At 37.9% G+C, this 19,996-nt stretch overlaps 1 long non-coding RNA gene and 1 other non-coding gene across 5 annotated transcripts in view; one reads left to right on the forward strand and one right to left on the reverse strand.

The window, feature by feature from the left end:
- Positions 1 to 10,507: 10,507 nt before the first annotated feature.
- The window catches only part of LOC116280921 (uncharacterized), a 594,369-nt gene continuing 584,880 nt past the window's right edge, over positions 10,508 to 19,996 (forward strand). For 3 of the 4 annotated variants that reach the window (XR_012073474.1, XR_012073472.1, XR_012073473.1), the window contains exons 1-2: positions 10,508 to 10,680; positions 12,415 to 12,468. This is a non-coding gene — a long non-coding RNA (uncharacterized lncRNA). The remainder of the gene's footprint in view (positions 10,681 to 12,414; positions 12,469 to 19,996) is intronic. The other variant, XR_004190316.2, reaches the window with a different exon arrangement.
- Positions 11,982 to 12,085, reverse strand: LOC116281134 (U6 spliceosomal RNA). The gene has a single exon (XR_004190584.1). It is a non-coding gene; the product is annotated as a U6 spliceosomal RNA (small nuclear RNA).

The following is a 19,996-nucleotide window of genomic DNA, read 5'->3' on the forward strand; positions in this document are numbered from 1 at the left end:
TTTTATGGTAATTATAGGTATTAGCATTGGAAACCTAATCTCATCCAAAACATTTGTGTACACACTGCACTTTGTATACTGGGCTGCTAGAGATCTCTTTTTTCTTATACATTTGCTGTACCACACACAGTTTTAAAAGGTGACAGAGATTGATTTATAAGTATTTTTATAATTATTACAGTTATTATGTGAATTGTTCACTGGCTAGGAAAAAAATATGGCAATGTATGTGTACAAATCTGTTTGATAGATGATCATGTGCTTGAAAAGGTTAGGAAACCTTGTTATACCTTATCCATGTTCTCAGCTATAAGATTATGCTCAGTCTGAAGTCAGTGTGAACTACTGAGGCATGCCAAAAGTCTGGGATCCTTCAAGACTTTATTATGACTATTGGTTTTAATAAGTATATTTCAAGATTCCAAACTTTAGAAATTAGGGCAGTGCCATTCTTAGTTACAGGCATCAGTAGCAACACACTTTAGAGTTCTACAAATCACAAGCACTAATATACAAAGACATTTTTTCCTGTGATGCCCAAATGGAAAATTTTTGAATGTTTGCTAACAAATTCCAATTATGTTAAAGAGTCACTCAAACCAAACTGGTGTTCAGAGGCAAAAGGATGAAGGATTGTGAGTTTGTAAGTGTTCACTTGCAAGTGAAGGGAAAGGAGCAAATTTAAGCTTCTGCCCTGGGAAACCCATGAAAGGGTGGATGCGTTTGTAAAAAGTTGGCTACCCAAAGAAACCCACAGTGTTTCCCAGGTCTGTGCTACTTCCCCTTGTTTGAGGCAGTTTAGAGACGCACTTAAAACTGCCTTGGAAATTCTGAGTTGGAGAAGTGAAGCAGGTGGAGGGGACCTAGGTCACCCTGACTCATTGGGAAGCTTGACCAAGCTCACCAACATCTGGAATGGGGCTGGGTACAGTCACTGTCCAAGAATTCTGGGCCCAGCATCACTTTATACAGTGCCCTACCCAGGGCTGCTCTGTAAAATCCCTAGCCTTGGGGAAAAGCAGATGGTCTGGATTGGAGTGGAATTCATGCCGAATGGGCTGGGAGCCCTTGGTAGGAATGCCAGCTGAGTCATGAGTATATCTGGATTTACACGTTAAACATTTGGAATGTGCATCCTGATTTGTACTTTGGTCTCAGACCTCAGAATATTAGTTGTGGGTCTGAAACAGGGAACTCTCTTGGCATCATATTAAGACAGCTTTGGATGACCTAGAAAACATACCTGGCTCCACATATTGTTATTGACATGAGGAAACATCTTGTTGACTTAGTTTCTTCATATATACATACATATCTAGAGCCTCCAAGCCCTAACATACTATGAGAAATTTTACTTTATTCTGAGTTCTAACTCATGAAACAATGATAGGATACGTTAGCCATTTATAGAAATCTACATTGCTGGACTCTACATTGTAGACGTTTTAGAGCTTTGAGGAACATCGGTACTTTAAGTTCAATACCACTTGCTTGGAAAAAATAGCAATGCAACCAATTTTAAAAGTACAGTTTGTTAATAAAAACTTCAACATGATATGTATTTAAAATTGGGAAAATACAGAAATATTGCTTTTCTTGTCAGTACTTCTTCCTTTTGTAAAATCTAATTTTCTGTATTTTTAAAAATTTATTTTGGGGAGGTAATTAGGTTTATTTATTTATTTAATTATTTGTTTTTTTTTTTATAATGGAGATACTGAGAAAGAACCCAGGACCTTGTGCATGCTAATTATGCACTCTACCACTGAGCAATACTCTCCCCTCAATTTTTGAAAATTTTAGAAATCAAGGACTATGTTAACATACATTGCCGTGATTTGTATATATGAGCCAATATCAACATGGTTTACATCATGCACTTGAAAATACTGTATAGAAGTCTCGAAAATGGGTTAAAACATGGTGAAGAAAATGTTTAATGTACAATTTATTCCACAAGCATGTATTAAGTGCCTTCAGTAATGCTGCCTGGCAATGTAACAGGGACTAAAAACTTGAGATTTATTTTTAGGAGAGTCTTTTTGTATGAAAGACATATGTATAATTAGATAATTCTGCCACAAAATGACAAATGATACAATATTGAAAAGAGAAAAGGGCTTTGGGAATTTACCGGAAAGGAGTTACTAACTCTGCTTGGAGGGATCCAAAAAGATACTCCATTTGTTGTCAATGTAGGTAGATGTCAGAGATAAATAGCAGTTTGTAAGGCTGGGAAGAGAGGAAGAATATTGGAGGAGGTCTACAGACCTGTAGTTCTATAACTATAGCTACAATGACAGCTTGTCAGGGAACTGAGTTAATTTCACTTCTCTGGGCACAGAGCTAGGTGAGGATGACAGAAGTGTGGTGGGCAGAGGCCAAACATGACAGGAATGAAGGTAGGTCAAGATCTGAAAGAATCTCTATGGCAGATCAAGTTGTAGGTTAAGTTTTTATCCATAAGACCTTAGGATTTGGAAAAACTCTTCCCATAAGGAGAATATGAATGAATATGAATATAATGTCACACTTATATGGGAAAAATAGTCTTGACAGAATATTGACTAGGATGAGGACAAAAAGAACAGTGAGAAGGTTTATGATGATGTATAGGGAAGAGGTTCTGAAGGCCTGAGTTTAAGCAGCGGCAGTTGGTTTTGGGGAAAAATGTAATATTTCACTTATTTACTCGAAATAATTTATTGAGAGTGAGTCTAGCATGAGCCATTTACTGTTTTGAGAATTTTGAATATAATGCACAAATATAATATTTACTGGTAGAAATATTTGAAGGTAGAAATTTTGAAGGTAGAAATTTCAAGTCCTGGTAATAAAAAGTTTGTGTATGTCAGGGGAAGAGGAGGGAATTAGAAAAGCAAACTAGAAATAATCTATGATTTTCCTTTGGAACACAGAATTTTTAACAATGCACAAACGATAGAAAAATGGGTGTTTCGAGGAAAAAGAAACGGTTGATTTGGGCATGTATTTAATGTGTCAGCGTGACACTGGCATGCAATGCTAAATGCTAGCCTTTAGTCCAAGAAAATGAGTGGAGATAATTTAGACTTGGGAGTTAATAGTTTAGAGACCATGGAGTGAATTATGGGGATGGAGAGAAATCACTTTGGGAAAAGTATAGAAGGAGAAGAAAACCTGAGGGCTATATAAGCAGACCCCCAAGAGAGTACCATCTTTGAAGGGGGGTGTGTGCTGGAGAGGAAGAGGGGAAAAAAGGTCAAAATGGTAAGAAACAGCCAAAAAAGAATGTTATGATAGAAGTCTAGGAGAGAATTTGAGAAGTATGAAGCATTACTAGGGACTAATGTTAGAATGAGGAATATTACAATAAGGGAAAAAGTGAGGTTACTCTTCTGGGAAATTAAGAAATCCTTGGTTACTCTAGCAAAAACATACTTAGAATAAAGCAGAGAGTGGAAGAACTCAGAATTTATTTGAGAGTCAGTGAGCATTTAGGCAATTGGAATAGAAAGAAATAAGTACACAAGACGGCAGATTAAGAATCAAGGGAGTGTTTTGTTTGTTTTGTTTCATTTTTGGTTTTGATTTTAACAGGAGAATTTGGCGTGTTTTTTAGCCAGGGAAGCCAAAAGAGATTGCAGTTATCAAAAAGAGAGGGTAAAATTAACTGGGCAAGATCTCAGAGGGAAGGCTGGAGAAAATAAAGCCCAATGGAAAGGTTATCAGGAGTAGAAAGAAGGAAAATCACCTTTTCTTTGACAAAAGGAAGCATTAGGCATAGATCATTTTAGTGCCATTTTCATCTAAAATTCATAGAAACGTTACTGAGAGAAAAACAAATTGCTTTCTTTTAAAATGCTCGTAGGCTGCTGACATGCTGTTTTAGCTACGTAATTAAATCACGCTCATAACAATGGACACAGGCTATGGCTATGCTGAGACCTTATATATGCTCTCCCAAATCCAGAGATAATTTTTAACATTAATACATACAGAGTAGAACTCCATATAAGCAGAGATTTCATTAGCTTCTAATGAGAGTTTATGTCCACACCTCCCACATACTACTTTAAAGTATGTGATAATATCAATACTATTGGGAGAGTGGGAGAAATATACAATATGTCGATGCTGCGTCGTATCATCCAGTGTAGTAACAACAGAGTTAGAATCCTGACACTCATGTATTTAGTGAAAGTCTTTTGGTTTCAAGAAAATGTGGAAAATTTTTGCCTCTCTCAAATATTAATTGCACTTTTCCAAGTGATTACATTGAAAAGTAGTTAGACATGGCTATAAGAACACAAATCTTAGCATCTGATAGCCACAAAACTAAATTTCCACAAATTTCAGAATTTTGGTATTAATATAGTGTGTGTGAACAGTAGCCACGTTAGTAATGGCTTCTGTATAGATCTGTTGTCCCTATATTTACTTATTTTGCTTTTATTCCTTTCTTATTCATCTTATTTTTTGCATGCATTTTGTTGCCTAAGCTCATTTTTGAAACCAGTCAAATGTATAAATGAATAAAATAACATATCAATACTAGAGTTTTACATTCACTTTATGAATGCAAACACTTCATTTATTCATTCTAACAAACAAACAAAAAAAGATTTAGATCTTTCCAACACCATAAATAATGCTGCTGAGAACATTATGTCTATATATCATGTGTGCATAAACACACTTTTGGTATATGTACTTTCAACATTACTAGAAATGTCTATACTGCTTTCCAAAGTAACTTTATCACCTACGGGGTATGAGTATCCCTAATATTCCACGTCCTTACCCTATACTTGATATTGTATTGCTTCTTAATTTGTACTAAGTTGGTTGTGTAGCAGTATCTCATTAGAGTTTTACTTTTCATTCCTGCAATGAAATATTTCTGGCCCCCTCATCACCATCAGTGGTTATGGAGGGCAAGGTTATGGTCAGGAAGGTCACTTCGATACTGCAAATGGGGCACTTAACCCTCCATAGAATATGACATTTATATCTCACTAGAGAACAAACTGGGTATTGATATACTACAAGGCCAAACTCTGCAAACCTCTATCAGTGAATCCCACCACCTGGTTAGAGTAATCAAACCAGTGCTGAGGGGAAATACCAACTGGGAACCAGTAAGTCTACAGGCCCCTAGAAGAGTGATTAATGGTTAAATAATATAAATTGTTGGAGAGAAATAAAGAAATAGGAAGAACTATTCAAGAACTGTACCAACTGGGTATTGTACCCCCTTTTCGCCCCCAGTGCCACCATCCATAGTGCTTCAGCATCCCAGTATAGCCAGTATAAAAGCCAGATGGCTCTTGGCAGATGGTTGTAGACTACCGATCATTGAACGTGATAGCACCCTCCATTGCTGCAACTGTGCCCAGTATTGCCACCATCTTAGATACCTTGGCCATGGTCCCAGGAGTGCACCATGCTATATTGGACTTAGCAAATGCTGCTTCTGTATACCCCTGACTACTGGATCGCAAAGTCAGTTTGCCATGTTTGTCATGTGGGAGGGGTAACGATGGATCTTTCAAGTGCCTCCCCAAGGCTACCTACACAGCACCATATGTCATGGAATACTAGCCCGAGACCTGTCTCTGTCCGCCTTCCCCAAGTCAGTAAAATGGGCCCATTATATTGATGATATAATGTTTACAGGTGAAGACTTGCCTCTGCTGCAGGACACTGCAGATTTTGCTGGAACATCTGTGAAGAGAAGATGGATACTGAACTGCTGAAAGTTGAAGGACCAGGCACTGCTGTAAAGTTTTTGGGAGTCATGTAGGTGAGTGACAAAAGCATTGTTCCAGAGGCTGTAATTGACAATGCACAGGCCTATCCAAACCCTAAGAATGTGAAATAAGTTCAAGCCTTTGAGGGATTTGGGGGTTTTGGAGGACTTTTATTTCCTACGTGGCACAAAGCATCCATCCGTAAAGAAAGGGCACACAGGGGATCAGAGCAATCAGCTGCCTTTGAGAAAGCAAAAATACTAGTGAAACAGATGAAAGCTCTGGACGTCTCCCAAGCAGGGCTACCACTTGAGTTAAATGTGTCCATGACCCTGGAAGGTATGGATTGGGCACTTTGGCAGAGATAACAAAAGGAGAGAGAACCCCTAGGATTTTGGTCCTAACTCTGCAAGGGGGAAGAATGCTGGCATATTCCCATAGAACAAGGGCTCCTTGCAGTGACACAGCACCCCTCCAGGTATAGCCTCTCGTGAAGGAACAGCACATCTTGGTAAGAACTTCACTTCCTATCAAGGGGTGGATGGAGAATATGTTCCATTAAGCCACCTCAGCCATGGCTCAAATTCCTATTTGGACTAGGTAGCATGCCTACTTGCAGCACCTGTCTGCAGGTTCCACTGTCTATAGAAACGCAGGTTCTACCAGGCCCTGTAGAGTACGCATATTCTTCAAATACCCCCACCCCTATTCCTATGGCAGCCTCTGTGGCCTGTAGAGAGGGAATGGGGGAAATTCCCACCCATTCCTGCTATACAGAGGGGTCTAGCCAGGGCAACCCACTACATGGTCTGCAGTCACTATTCAGCCCAACATTGACACCTTCTGGATGAAAACAGAAATGAATTGTAACAGCCATTGGGCTGAACTCAGAGCAGTTTAGCTGGTGATCACCCATGAGCCTTGGCCATTAAGATAGATGGCTGCTCTAAATGGGTTAACCTTATGGCTGAGACAGTGGTAAGCCAAGGTGTGGATGATCACCTGAGGTGCGAGTGAGCCCTTGTGTGGTCAGGATATTTGGAAAGACATTTGGGTTTGCCTGCTAGAGCTTGAGGCCTCACTCTCTTCCACCTCCCAGCTCATAAGGCACTGACACTTCCTGGCAATCAGGAAGTTAATGTCCTAGCCTTGATATAAGCCTAGCAACCAACCCTTCAGTAGATACAGCAGATCGGGTGCCTTGGAAGTGGCCACCATAACACCTGGGTGAGATGGTGTATTGCCAAGGATGCCCTATTGCCCTTGAAATACAGTTCCTTCATTAATGCAGTAATAGCATGTTTTCTTGTTCTAAACAATGCCCAAGGCAAATTCCAAAGGAGTTTTGGGGCCATCCACCAGAGTTCCTCACCAGTGAGAGATGAGCAAATCGATTATATTGGTCCCCTCGTTTTGAGTGAAGGTTTTAAATATGCCTTGGCTTGTGTGAACACTGCCTCTGGCCTAACCCAAATTTTCCCCATCACAATGCAGATCAGGCTGCCACCATTAGGGGATTAGAGAAGCTGAGTACCGTGTACAGACCCTCACTGAACAGACAGTGATTGGAGATCATATTTCAAAGATCATAATACACAGGACTGGGCGAAAGAACATGACATTGAATGGAAATTCCATTTCCTCTGTAACTGTACGCAGCAGGGTTGATAGAAAGGAATGGACTGTTAAAACAGCAGATTAAATTACGAACAAGTAAATCTACCTTGGCCAGGTGGACTAAAGTACCATCCCAGGCTTTAATGTATTTGAATGATCAACCGATACAACCAGTTGCCCCATATGCCAGGCCAGGACCCTTACACCCAACACCATAAAGGTGTGGAAGTCTTGAGAGATGGCCATTGCCCCAGCTTTCACCATGGATGTGAGAACATTCAGCTCCATCACAACGGGGAAGGGTTATCTACTGGAACTTGCAATGAAACCTCCCACCAGGATGGATGAGTTATATTTATACCCTTAGATGAGGGGGGACTACTCAGTCTCCACTTAAATTTCATTGTCCTGCTGCAAACTGGACCTCTTGAAATGCATTATACCTGGAATGGAACATACACCATTGAAAGAGGATAGCAGGTGAGGGTCCTGGTCTGATATATCCCACCCCCAGTCCATCTCTACGCCTGGCAGTGCGGTTTCCCTCCACCAACATGGATGATATGCACAAGCAGGTCAGATTCCTCAAGCTGCCACCACATTAACATCTAAGAGTTGGACCACAAATGTAATTCATACAGAAGGGAAAGACCTACCCTACTAAATATCTATCTTTTCAGCCTTAGACTTCCTCTGCTCCTGTGGTAGATATTATCCTGATGATAATAACCTTTCTACAGTGGACTTACTCATAGTAACCCTGTAAAAGGAATCAATCCAGCTGTTGGATATGTGGGCAGCTGCCTGTCTAGCTCATCAGGATTGCCATGGTAGGTATCACCACTCTAGGAAGGGGATTAGAAGTACTAAAGTAGTAAATTATGGAAGAATAAGCTAGGACTAGTACTCTTAATTCATCTGATGTTACCAATACTGATCCAGAAGGCTGGCCTGTCACATGCTATATCAGTAATGCTAGGCATGGGTATCCTTTTTCTGTCAATCAAACTACACAGGCAGCCCATCAAACTGCTGACCAAAAGGTCCTGAAAATACCCCATCGGAGCCATGGGCGGCTACACTCAGATTTGGGCTAGATTCATGTGTCTTACCCTGGATTATGGACATTAGAACACTGGGCACCCTATGTTGGGAACACAAAAATTACTCTAAACTGAACCAATGCAATTGTACCAGGGATCTGAGATGGACATCACCAGAACTGTGTAGTCCTTCTCTCACATTAAAGGATAGTGACTGGTTTGGCACTGACTGGTTGCAGTGCCCACGTATTTAGGTGGTAGTCCCAAATGGGACCCATTGGTTGTGTGGCACAAATCTTTGGGCTGCTGCACCCTGGGTTTTCCCTGGGCACCAGCACTTGCCCCATAGTAACAAAAGTTGCTAACTGCCATCTCCTCAAGGCCAGCTGGGCATTTCTTTTTTCTGGTGGAGTGATGATTTGGCCACATCTTTGTATCTCCATTGGCCTAAAAGACATTAATAGCACTCATACAAGCCCTCCTAATTCACCTAGCAAGCCATACATGATAGCTGGCAAAGCCTGTTCTTACTGAACACTGAAATGTCTCTAATGAGAAAATTTGTCCTCCAAAATAGGATGGACTTGGACATTATTACTGTCTCCCAAGGGGGCACGTGTGCCATTATCCAAACAGAGTGTTGTGTGTTCATACTTGATAAGTCTACTATTGTATTATCTGTATTAAATCACCTAAGAACACAAGTGAAAGGCCCGAGAGAACTGAGCCCTAGCCTCAGGGACTTAATAAATCAGTGGTTCAGATCATGGGGTGGAAAAAATTATTACTTATTTGGGAATTATTATCTTAATCTGGGCTTTCTGTTGCATGTGCCTGTATTGTTGCTGTGATGAGCCAAATGAGCCACCTTCATGCTAATAAAGCCTTCTGACTGCTCAGGGCACATTATGGAAGGGGGGCATGTAAGCTTTAAGAGCTGGTCACCAGGTGTGGGGTGTTGGAGGAGGTCATCAAGAAACATGACCAACAGGTGGTTGACCTTCTGGCTGGACCTAGGCAATCAGAGGCTCCTTACCCCGTCCCCTGTTCTTGGAATGTACATTCCATATACTATTACTGCACTAGGAACTACTTGAAGGACACAACCTTGAAAGAGTACTGTTGTTATTGAGAGCATCTGGACTGTATAGAAGACTGAACCCTGTTAAGACCTGTACATAAACTCTTTTAAGATTCTGGTGGGCAAATGCAGAGATCTTGCAGCCATCCAAGACAAGCTTTGTAATTTCCCTTGCTTATTAAAATGTGGAATATGAAAAAAGATAACAAATCAGAGAACAGACAGAAAACAAACTATGGTTACCAAAGGGGAAGGTGGGGGAGGGATAAATTAGGAGTTTGGGACTAACAGATACACACTACTATATATAAAATAGATAAACAACAAGGACATAGTGTATAGCACAGGAAACTATATTCAATGTCTTGTAATAAGCTATAATGGAAAAGAATTTGAAAATATATGTATATATATGTATATGTATAACTGAATTGCTTTGTTGTACACCTGAAACTAACACTGTAAATCAACTACACTTAAATAAAAAAATACAATTAAAAAAACCCTACCATCTACCAATCAAAAGTGGCCCACCTTTCTCCAGCCTCTCCTTGCCTTCCACCTAACATGCACCAGTTTTGAATTTCACCCAGGAAAATCCCAGGGTTGGGAACCCCACCTGGTCAGAACTATAGATGGCTCCCTTCACTCCCTCCACCCTGATGATGTAAACACAGTATAAAAAGAAGCATCTTAAGTTGAGGATTGTAAACAGCATTGCAGCTTTGGCCCCAGTCATGGCCTTCATATTAGATTGCTTATACATCTTTAGTCTTGCTTCAGTAGTCTTTGTCAGTGAAACATTCTCTATGAAAAATGCTGCATTCAAGGACTGTTTTGTTAATTCGTAACATTTGGGGCCGCGTCAGGTTGAAAAGCCTTCACTCAGTCACGTATCAGAAGCAGTAACTGAAAAGTTTCCCCCAGCCATTGCCAATACAGAGCTCCGCCGAGCGCGAGGGGCGAACTGCGCAGCCGCACGGGGCGGCCGGGCTGTGAGACTCTGAGGAGCGGCTCCGGGGCGCGCGGCGGGCGGCATCTCGAGGCTCCGCTCCCGACCCTGCTCTCTCCCTGGAGCCCAACCTCGAGCCACTTGTGGCTTCTTTCGGACCAGAACCTTCTCTGGAGAGTATGAATAACCTCGGATGACAATTCCTCAAATTTCCACTTGGTATTCTCCACTGAAAGTGCCTGTCAGGATTTGGAGGTGAGCCATGCGCGTGTATGCAGAATTTCAGTCAGTATTTTGGTTGCATACTTTCCGTTAAGGAAAGCCTCTGCTGTGAACGTTAATTCTGGCATGTTTGGAGCTGTTTGAAGTAAGAGATGTGCCAAGACAGTGTTGACTCCTAGTCAAGGCATGAATTGTGCTGATTGGGTTGCTTTTCAACCGAGGGGCCATGACGTACGGGCTTGTGAGCGCTGTTGATTGAGAACAATGAGACGATGGTTTACACCTGGTGTAAGCGAGGCCCTCGGCGGTTGAGCCGTTGGGGCAGGTTACTTCACGGGAATATACCTACGTTAGTCCCCTGGTCTTCAGGTGTTCTGGGCCTACCTTGGTGGTTTCTGATTTGAGGAAGTAGATCCACTGCTGTCCTACCGACGGAGGTCGCGCCTGGCTTGTCCTGTTGTGTGCTGTGAGCCTTTGAGATGCCACTGCTGTTTTGTATTCTCTTCTTGCTATAACTTGTAGATTCCTAAGTATTTTAATTGTGGGTCCTGTGAGAGTGCTTTAGCAATTGAAACTTGCCTGACTGCCACCCTTAGTGAAGCCTCCAACAAGAAAAACAAAGGATAAAACAAATAAATCAAAAAGGTCAGAAGAAACGGGGGGAATGCAAGAAAGAGAAAAAAATAAACAACAAACCTCCAACTCATATCCTCAACAAGAAAAGAAGTTTTTGTTTATTGCATCCAAAACAAAAGGCTTAGACATTATTTGAAAAAAAAATGTAGAAAGCTTGGAAGATAGAGGAAATCTAAAAAACAGGAACAAAAGGTAAAGAAGTGGAAAATAGTGAAGAAATGATCTATATGTTTAAATATCTTCTAATAGAAGTTCTAGAATATCAGAGAAAATGGGGTGGGGAAAGTTAACAAAGAAATAATTCATGGGAGTCCCTTGAAGGGAAAATACATGACTCCATAGTGAAAAGTCATGCACTAAGCCCAATGAATTAAAATGGCCCTAACCAAAGTATACATACCATTATCATGCAATTTTATAACGCCACAAATAGGGAGAAAATGTTTCAGGAGGAAAAAAGAAAACACACCAAGATACAGGATTGTATGATTATAGAATTCCAGAAATAGAAAAATCTAAAATATTTCTGAAGGGGAATGTTTTAAAAAGTTAATTACAAAGAATGATTTAAAAATTAGAATATTACAAACATTTAAAAACACGTCTATATTTACAAGTTACAGGCATAAGCATTTACCTCTAAAAATGCATCAAGATTTTGTTTTTCATGATGTGGAAGAAGGTGTATAATTGTTTTTGTGTGTGTAGAATGCTTCATGAATTGACATGTCATCCTTGTGCAGGGAACACACTAATCTCTGTATCATTCCAATTTTAGTATATGTGCTGCCGAAGCAAGTACTAATTTAGGAGTTTGATTATTTTTTAGTTATTAGTGTTTGTATTAATCAATCAAAAATTATTTTAAGTGTTGCAGATAGTGATCATGTATTTCTTCAATAGGAGAGACAACAAATCTTTCTAAATCACTACCCTGTGCTGGACCTAAGGACACTAGAAAGTAAAATGTTGGTGTATTGACATTTATTAAAGTGTTAGATCTTTAGAAAATATTAAAACATCTTAATTTCTTAAAAAGGTAGATTGTGGATGGAAATGTATAATTTTGATCACTGAAGCACTTGATAGGCTGGATATCATCCCTGATAATCATAGATTTCTATGTAACAGTGAAATATAACCACCGAAGAAGAGCAATCACAGGAAGCAGAACTTGAAAAAAAGGTATTTATCATTGTATCATTTGATTCATTCCTATGTTATGCAGTCTGGGTACCAGTAGACCAGAAAATTTAGCCTCTTCATTTCCAAAAAATATTTCTAAAGGCACTACCAATATTCTGGTTTTTTATTCCTTCTTGAGGAAAGTCCTTTCTTTCCTGTCCCCCTCTTTTATACTGAATGATATGCACCTTGATAGCAGGGACTGCTGTTACAATAAAGAGACTTTCATAAACAATGTGTTCTATGGCTGTAGTGCTTGTGCATGCACCAGTGTATGTATGTTAACCCCATAGGGGTTTAACCCTTAACTGTACTGTAGGAGATTACTTAGCACAGGGTTTCTATTTATAACCTCATGGAAGTGATTTCTGAAGTAGGAATAATCTCTGTTGTGTTATTTACTGCATGCAATGCAGCTCAGTAAATAAATGTAGATACAGTTTATTGTATAAAGGGGAATCTCTGTACAGAGCAAAGATGACTGCACTTGCATGCTCAGCACTAATCCCTCATGCTTTTTGTATTCGTGCCAAAGTACTTTTGGTAATATTAATTGAGAAGAGCCACATGGTATTTTAAATAGAGTCATGGGAATTTGTCCCATTATACAGCTGAGTAACTATACAAAACATCCATCAGTACTGACCACAACATTGAATATTGCATTGTGGCATCAACCCAAGACATTACATTTATCTAATCATTGACTTCACATTTATCTCAATCTATTTCAATTCAAGAAATGAAATGCTTGCTGCAAAATTACATTTCCAGCAATTTCTGATAAAGGAAGGAGATGAACTCTGAATGGAGTGGTTGTTTTCTAAATGGATTTTTAAGACATGGTATATTGGGTCTTGAGTTCATTGATTGGACCAAAAGGCACAGGTTGAAAGGGGACATTTCTCCAGTAGAAGGGAGAGTTGGAAGGAGATTGCTTGTTCCCTGAACTGGAGGCCTCAAGCCAAATTTAAAAACCTGCTCACAGAGCAAATTTCTTTTGGTTCTTAAAAATAAAATCTCAAAACCCTGTAAGTACAGTGACATCTTATATCTTTTAAGACATTTTAAAGAGAAAAATACATTACTTGGGTAGGTAATTCAGAGGATTGGAAATGGGATATAGGACCTTTCACCCTTGGGTTGCCATTTGATGAATACTACCCAGGTTTAAAGTGCCCATAATTCTTTTCTTTGTGTTGCACTACAGTAGTTTAAGGAATAGTCATAAGATTTTCATCAGGATAGGACCCCTTGGATTCCTAGATGGGAGGATATTCATAGATTATTTAATTTGATTTCTGAACGTGGAAAAAAAAAAGCTGTGCTATTTGTTTGTGTGTGTATATTTACTCTTAACAAACCAGAATAAAAGGGAGAGTTTTCTCCAGCTTAGCATTTAAATTTTATTACTGAAACATGCAAGCATAAAGCTTTTAATTGTTTTATCCCCAGCTAAAATAACTACAGATACTCTTCCCATTCACTAAATCAAATTCATTTTTTAATGCCGCTAAACTATTTGCTTCAGTATTATCCTGTAGAAATAAATTGCATTAATTTAAAAAAGTTTAATTGTTGCCTCTCAATACCACTAAGTCTTTTTCTCATCCTTTTAGCAGATAAAAGGTAAATAAGAAGGTAAATGAGAGGATGCACAACATTTTCTCTTCCCTTTTCATAATTTTGACAGTTATATTTCTCCACCATTAAAATCAGAGTTTGCTGGGTTTTGTTTGTGGTTAAGTGCTTCCCTTTGGAATTTAGTTTATAAACACCTATCAATGTAAAACATCCATACAAATGAGTGGCATGGAAATTCCAGGCTGTTTCAAAGAGAACCTGAGAGATTCTTGTGTAGTCAATAACCAGTCTTACCCCTATCTTGCTTTCAAACCATTGTATTCAGGGAATGGTTATGTCCCAAGAATCTCTCGTCAAGGGATCTTGTTTGTAAGAGCATCTGATGGGACTGTTCAGTGATCCTGTGGATGCCTTCTATTTAAAGAATCAGGTCATGCACTACTCTGGCACAGAGAATTATTTTTCTAGAGGAGGAATGTTAGAAAAGAAGTGCTAGCAAAAAGCAAAAACAAAAATCTTGCAATGCTCTCCTTGTAAATAAATCCAGGGTTTATTCATTTGAATTCAAGATGCCATGGTTGAAAAAGTCTTTTTTATTTATTTTTACCCATTTCTATCTCCAAATTATAGAAAAAATAGCTGGCTTTTAAATGGAAAATAAATTGTTATAAGCCATTTCAGACTTATAAATAATCCAATCAAAGACCTACAATACAAATGGATGGCATGCAGATTCCAAGCTATTTCAAAGAGAACCTGAGAGGTGTTATTTTAATGATTTATAATGGAAACTAGTGTGATGATATATTTAAAATGCATCTAAACCTCTCACTTCTTTAGTCTCCAATATTCAGATCTTCTTTCCCTCCTTATCTTTTTTATTCTTTTCTCTCTCTCCTCTCTTTCATGTTTTAAAAGGAAATCAGCATGTTATGCTTCTGACTTTTCCATTATTGCTTCAGTTTCGGGATGACATTGGATGACATATAACCTACTGATTGTGAAAATAGAATTTAAACATGTAGAGTTACAAGCAATTGATGTCAGTAATTATATTCCTGAAGAGCCTAAGCTCATTACAGATTTAGAATATGGAACACGTTTTGGTTGATGATGTTAAATTTCATATTTAATGGTGGAGTCATAAGTGAAACTGGTAAAATTTATAAAAATCATACTCTAATTGAATGTGGTGATTTCAGTGTGTAATTTATAATTTTACATTCTTTCATCAAATCTGCATCCCAAAAGACATTCTCTATCTTTGGAAAAACAGATTATTAATGGATATGAAATTGGATTATCAGAGACTACATTGTACAATATGAAACTATCATAAATGATAACAATATACTATATGCACTATGTTTCAGTTTTGACTGAGTTTATATAGGATACATAAAAATGTTTATTAGTGCTACTTACAAATAAATGTATGGAAATACTCTTTTTAGCATGTTCCTTATGTGGAGACATTTTTGTGATAGTTTTTGTTTTGGAATTTTGTTTTCATTTAAATGAGTTTAGCTCTTAGCTATTGTCACTCTACCTTAAATATCCATGATATTGACTCAAATTCACATTTTACATTGTGCAAAAAAAAAAATCAATGGCAATATACATCCACCCACCTCTGCCTTAAGATTAGGGTAAGTGCCTTTGTAACGTACATCATCATGATAAACTCTGGCTCAAAGCTTTTTGTTCAGAACATTAATTTCATGGATCAACTCAGTATCCTCTCCAAGCTTCCCATTTCACACTCTCTTAGATGTAAAATGTCCACTCATGAAACTATGCGCACACAGTCTCATGAGATATTTGTATGTGCTGCATAATTTACTGAACAATTAGAAAATGGCAACAATCTGATAGTTAAAAAAAATTTATGGGGACCCACTGATAGGCAGCCTCCTTGATTTCGTGGGCTTTACTGCTAGGAGTTCGATGAGATTTCCACAATAAATATCAGAGAAAAATTTCATGGAACTTCCTGCGGAGGGAGGGGAAAAGGAACCATTTTGAAGTAACTCAGAGCACTCAGCTCTTCTCTACAAGGGCTGCCCTCCAGAATCTAGTCAACCAGAGTTTAACCTGATGGAAATCAGAGACTAATTTATTTGGGAAAGGAAAATACCCATCTCCAGCTCATTCTAGCTGTTTTCTTCCAACTAAGTTGGGAAGAAAAAATTAAGAAACACTTGGGAAGTTCATAGTCCAGAGGGATAGGCTCACTAAAAGACTGAGATCTAATTATAGGACTATAGAACTCTTCCCCTTGGGACCAATTCAGATGTCTGCCTATGACAAACATTTCCTTAGTTTGATTTTTTTTTTATTTTCTATTTTAAAATATTTCCAGCTTTATTAGGATATAATTGATATATAACATTGTGCAAGTTTAAAATATACAATATTATGACTTGATGTATGTGTGTGAGAAATAATTACTGCAGTAAGGTTAGTTAATACATCTAACACCTCACATAGTTAAAATTTCTTTTCTTGTGATGAGAACTTTTAAGATGTACTCTTAGCAACTTTCAAATGTACAGTACAGTATCATTAGCTAATCATGCTGTATATTATATCCACAGAACTCATTCATCTTATAACTGGAAATTTGTGACCTTTGACCACCTTCAGCCATCATCCACATACACACCCATCCCTGGCAATCACCAATTTGCTCTCTGTTTCTATAAATTCGGGATTTTTTAGATTCCATGTATAAGTGAGATCATATAGTAATTGTCTTTCTCTGATTTATTTCACTTAGCATAATGCCTTCAAAGTCATCCATGTGGTTGCAAATGGAAGAATTTTCTTCTTTTTGTGGTTAAATAATATTTTACTGTATATATACCATATATTTTTTAATCCATTCATCCATCCAATACTTAACATTGTTTCCATATCTTGGCTATTGTGAATAATGCTTCAGTGAACATGGAAGTGCAGATATCTTTGTGATAATGGTTTTGTTTCTTTTGGGTGTATACCCAAAGTGGAATTTCTGGATCATATGGTTGTCCTATATTTAATTTTTTGAGAATTCTCCATACTGTTTTCCTTAATGACTGCATCAATTTACATTGCCACCAACAATGAAGAAGGGTTTCCTTTTCTCAGTATTCTCACCAGCACTAGTTGTCTCTTGACTTTTTTGATAATAGCTGTTGTGACAGATGAGAGGTGATAGAGATCTCACTGTGGTTTTGATTTGCATTTCCTTGATGATTAATGATGTTGAGCGTCTTCTCATGTACCTGTTGGCCATCTGTATGTCTTTTTTGGAAAAATGTCTATTCATATCTTTCACCCATTTTTTAATTGGGTTATTTTTGTTTGTTTTGTTTTGCTATTGAGTTGTATGAGTTATTCTTATATATTTTTGAGATTAACGCCTTATTGGATATGTGATTTGCAAATATTTTCTCCCATTTCATAGGTTGCCTTTTTACTTTGTTGGCCATTTATTTTGCTATGTAAAAGCCTTCTAGTTTGTTGTACCCTACTTGTTTATTTTTGCTCTTTTTGTTGTGTTTTTAGTGTCATATGCATAAAATCATTGCCAAGACCAATGTCATGGAGCATCTCCCTCTATTTTCTTCTGGGAGTTACATGGTTTCAGGTCTTACATTTAAATCTTTAATCCAATTTATGTTAATTTTTGTGAATGGTGTAAGATAAGGGTCTAGTTTCATTCTTTTGTATGTGAATATCCAGTTTTCCCAATACCACTTCCTGAAGAGGATGTCCTTTCCCCATTGTGTATTCTTGACACCCTTGCCACAAGTCAGTGGACTGTATATGCATAGTTTATTTCTGGCTTCTGTATTTCTTCCACTGATATGTATGCTTTTATGCCAGTGCCAAATTGTTTTGAATAATGTATCTTATAATATATTTTGAAATCAGGAAATGTGATGCCTATAGGTTTAGTGTGATGCACATAGGTTTATCAACATGCTTTTTATTCAACATATGATGTTATTTAAACATTGACTGTTAATAGGTACAATTTATTACTACACTGAAAGCAGTCTGTCTTGGTGTTAAATTTCTTGTGTTTCAGAAGAGACCATGTTCCATTAATGATCACTTAGTAATGAGCTGCTTCTTAAACATCTTGGCCTATCTCAACTAGGCCATCATTGTGAACAGTTTTTGAAAGTTCAACTTTAAAATGTGGTATGATTGGACAATAGGTCACATAAAAACACACAAACAAAAAAGCAAGAAACTATCATCCAAGAATTTTATCTCCATTAATTTTCTCTATTCTGAATGGTCTTAAATGCCAGCACTCCAGCTTTTATTGGCTTCCCTCTCTTTCCAGATACTCCTGAAAATTGCATTGATAAAACTTCTGAAATAGTTTCTACTATAACTATTTTTGATTAAAAAACAGTACAAAGCCAAGCATTTACTAGGGTCTTACCAAGAACCAGGAACGTTATATACATTATCTTGCTTACTTCATTACACTAATCTTCAATACAAAGAAATTGTGTAAGGTGAGGATTTTAATTAAGAAAAAATAGCTAAGAGTCAAGCTTGGAACAGATGACTCTGAAACAACTTTTGTATACTAGAAAGTTACTCTCTTTTCTAGTCCAAAATCCTTTAGATATGGCATTAAAGGTAAATGCAGAGAATAATTACAATAAAGTACCTCTGTAAAGCCCCATTCGTATGAATAGCTCACAGCACTTTGTACTGCATTACCTCATTAATCTCTGTGGTATCCTACTGAGTGAGGGTGGCAGGAATTTTATTTCTCTTTTATGGATTTTTCTAAAGTGAAACAAGAACTTTAACTTTTAGGTTTTTTTCTCAATAACATATCCATGACTGCTTGAAAAAGTGGTAGGCTTAGATCTCCCATTCCAAAATGTTTCATTAATTTATTAAACCATACTTTTAGCTAATAGCTATTGAGTGCAAATGTACATTATATAATTATTAAAATGAAAGCTCTGAAAGAAACCTATAATCTAACTGAGAAAGGCCTTAAATATTAGGCTAAGCGTTTTTAATGGATACAAGAAGTTGTAGGGGCCCTAGAAGGGCTTGAATTGGGGGTGGCATAATAAATACTGCACCTTTGCATTATGAATATTCATTTTTATCAAGTAAATAGAAAAGGAACCTCTGAGCTTGGTGAGAAAGCACGACCTGGAACTTTGTCTTAACAATCTCTATCGAAGATTTATATCAAGGCAAGGATTAAGGAGATTTGGTCTGAGTCATTTTAATTCAGGACATCTTTAGCAAGCCCCTCTCATGGCCAAAGTGCTAACTATAGAAGTGAGAATGTCTCTGCTCCTAGAAATTAATCAGTCTCATAGGGAGGATGAAACAAGTACCCAAACATCTGTAGTATGTGGCAGAATATAAACATCATCGTAGAGGTGAAAGAAGGTGCTACTGAGGTTTAAATGAGAAAGAAAACTCAGTCTATTGACTACAAATCAAGAAAGATTTCAGAAAGATTGTGCCTCTCCCAGTACAACAGATACACCTGTGGATGAAGCCATTTGTCTGAATTTTACCCACAGCAATATGAATAAACAATTTCAGCAAGGTCATGTGACATGGATATGAAAGGGCATTCCCCAAAAGGAAAACGGCATTTTTTTAAAAAGGCAAGAGTAAACATGTACTCTACAACAGTGACTAGTCATATAATATGCCTTGAGAGCAAATACATGGAGAGGATCTATCATCATCAGGACAAGATAATTTTGAAACGCTTTTCATACCAGGTTTGCTTTTCCTATGTATCCCAGATTTTCAGTTTCTTAATTGTTTTGCTCTAAATTCTCCAAGTTTTCCTCAATTCTTCTATCACCGTTTCAGCACTCCTAATTTTCAAGGGTTATTTCTTTCTCTGTCATTTTAAAAAATTTTTCTTAGAACTCCATTCTTTTTTTTATGG

The sequence above is a fragment of the Vicugna pacos genome, chromosome 6, assembly GCF_048564905.1.
Source record: "Vicugna pacos chromosome 6, VicPac4, whole genome shotgun sequence".
NCBI lineage: Eukaryota > Metazoa > Chordata > Mammalia > Artiodactyla > Camelidae > Vicugna > Vicugna pacos.